We start from the raw sequence: 2,866 nt of genomic DNA, 5'->3' as shown, positions 1-2,866 counted from the left end.
AAAATAATAATAATCGCGTCACTGGCCAGTGAGATACCACGAGCACAGAACATATAAGAAATATAGGCAATGCGCCGAGCGTACATAGCACAAGATTGACTCTACAAAATAATAATAATAACGATACATAATGCACTTTTACGAAGGATTAAACATCCATTCACACACACACGAACGAGATAAGTTTGTCGCCGCATGAGGCCGAGCACGCACTGTATTCTACGCAATTATGCTAGCCAGTTTGCCCGCGTTTTCGTTTAAACCCCTAGAAGCCGTTCCGAACTTATGAATTAGAAATGATTCGCGTATCTCACGCTTATAATGCGACGTGAATCCCGCCTCCAATACAGTTGCCCTAAATGATTCAAAACTATGTCCGGTAGTGGCGACGTGCCTTGAAATCGGCAGATGAGGCATGGAGTGCACATGGGCCTTGTGATTGTTGAAACGGTAGCGAAATGAATTTTCAGTATGACCGATATACTGCAAGTGACAAAAGGAGCACTCAAGCAGGTAAACCGCATTATCTGTGTCACAGGTGAAATCGCCACGAATTTTTAAAGTGAAATTGTTTGCGGAGCTTTTAGCCACAGCGGTGGTTGTCATCTGTTTGCATAACTTGCATCGAGGTTTGCGGCATGGATGGCAACCAACGTGTGAAATGTAATTGTTAGTCCGTACTTTGGAGGACGTGAGGATGTCCTGCAAGTTCCTACAGCGACGAAACACGGCGCGGGGTGGCTCTGAAAAAACTTCTTTTAGGTGATCGCTTTGCGTCAATATGTTGTGATGTTTCCTAAGAATGGCTGCTACATTGGGTGCGGAAGCGCTATGCGTGAGTACTAGGTTAGCATTATTGAGGCTATGGGAATGTTTCTCTGCATTGATCAGTGTTTTTCGGTCAAGCATATCAGCACGTGCCACTGCGTCATCAATCATCGGTGCCGGGTATTTCTGCTTTAGAAGAGAAGCATGCAGTTTATCACAACTAGCGATGAAGTCTGCTTGCTCGGAGCAAAGGCGTTTAAAACGAACAGCTTGGCTATATGGTATGCTGGATTTACAATGTTTGGCGTGACTGCTGTTGAAATGTAGGTATTGTTGTCGGTCAGTAGGCTTTTGATAAAGTTTGGTGATTAGGTTGCCGTTTATTAGGCTAATAGATACGTCTAAGAAGTTTATGGTTTCAGTCGAGTAGACGTGCGTAAAAGAGATGGATGGGTGAACGTTATTGAAATCTGATATGAATGAGAGAAGGTGCGATTCACCATGAGGCCAAATAAAGAAAATATCGTCAATGAATCTTTTATAGCATAGCGGTTTTAATAGGCGACTGCGTAAAAACTCCTCTTCAAGCTTCCCCATAAAAATGTTGGCATAATTTGGCCCAATCTTAGTCCCCATCGAAGTGCCGCTGACCTGTACATAATGGACTTCATTGAATATAAAATTGTTCATGTGGAGAATCATTTCAAGTAGCACCGCAATGGTAGTGCTGTTTACTGGCTTATCATCGGAACATTTCTCATACGCTTCTACAACCGCGAAGATGCCATCCGAGTGAGGGATGTTTGTGTAGAGTGACGATACGTCCAGCGTTACCAGAAAGGAACCATTAGGCACGGTAATGTCGTTAACTACCGACAAAAAGTGGTTCGTGTCCCTCAAGAAAGACTGATACGTGGCGGGAAGGTGACGAATCAACGAGTCTACATAACAAGACAAGTCTTCTGTCACCGTTCCGTTTGCAGAGACTATGGGGCGGCCTGGGTTGTTCGGCTTATGAATTTTTGGCAGCATGTAAAATCGGCCAGCAGACGGACTTAGCGGGACTAGTGTTGTGGCTGCCTTATCACATATTTTTTTATCTCGCCAGAGTGCATATATCTTTTGTTTTAGAGTTTCTTTGAAGTCCATTGTGGGGTCTGCATCAAGTCGTTTGTAAAATGAAGTGTCATTGAGCTGCCGAAGAGCCTTTTGATTACGTACAATTTATAGCATGACAGAGAAACTGTATTTACCCATACTTCTTGCAATAAGGTAATCTGTGGTCTTGAATATGTGAATCTGAGGAACTGGTGTAGGGCCGCCCTTTATTAGAGGATGCCCAACAGTTCTATTGATGATGATGATGATTATGTGTGTGGTGTTTTGTGACGCAAGAGCCATTTCATGACCAAAGAGCGCCAGGTTGTAAGACGAGATGTGAACAATGAATATGGTTGGTTGCTGTATACGGGCCTTAAAATTCTTCGTGCTAAAGTTGGTAAAACATAGAAGTAATAAGCTATGGCAATGGTGTGAAAGTTATAGAAATATGGGTGGCGAAAGGTTCTGAGAATAAAAGCGTTTGTGAAGATAATTGGAACTAGCACAAGTGTCTCATCAGCACCCTTTTGTCCGAGGGCCGCGATGCAAGTGGTTTTCAATGTAGCCACCGCAGTTGCAACCTCTTTTGACAGGTCGTGCTACGCAATGCTTTGGTATATTACATTATAGAAGCGCACATTTCTTTTAAAAAAGTTAGCAACGATTAATGAGTGAAAAGTGGTTTCCTGCCGAGAAACCTTGCAGGGTGTAATGGTGTATGTTGTCGGTAAGCTAATGGAAAGTATTGTCTTCTTAGAGTGTTTAACTGTTCACATTGGAATAAAATGCGAAGAACTTTTAGTGCTTCACCACATGTCATACAATGGTAGATCGCCACCAGACAACTGATCTGTGTGTGTCCTATCCCTTGTTAGTGTTACCTCTGTACGACGTTATTTCGATACTAGCGGCCAATAACCGAAATGTGGCTTACTAACGTGTAGTTTGTTTTTTGTGTGTCTATCCCACTTGCTATGCCAGTAATCCCTGAGCTTTC

Source organism: Rhipicephalus microplus, chromosome 8 (assembly GCF_043290135.1).
Source record: "Rhipicephalus microplus isolate Deutch F79 chromosome 8, USDA_Rmic, whole genome shotgun sequence".
Classification (NCBI taxonomy): Eukaryota; Metazoa; Arthropoda; class Arachnida; order Ixodida; family Ixodidae; genus Rhipicephalus; species Rhipicephalus microplus.
The sequence above is the reverse complement of the archived record's forward strand: the minus strand, read 5'-3'. Positions refer to the sequence as shown.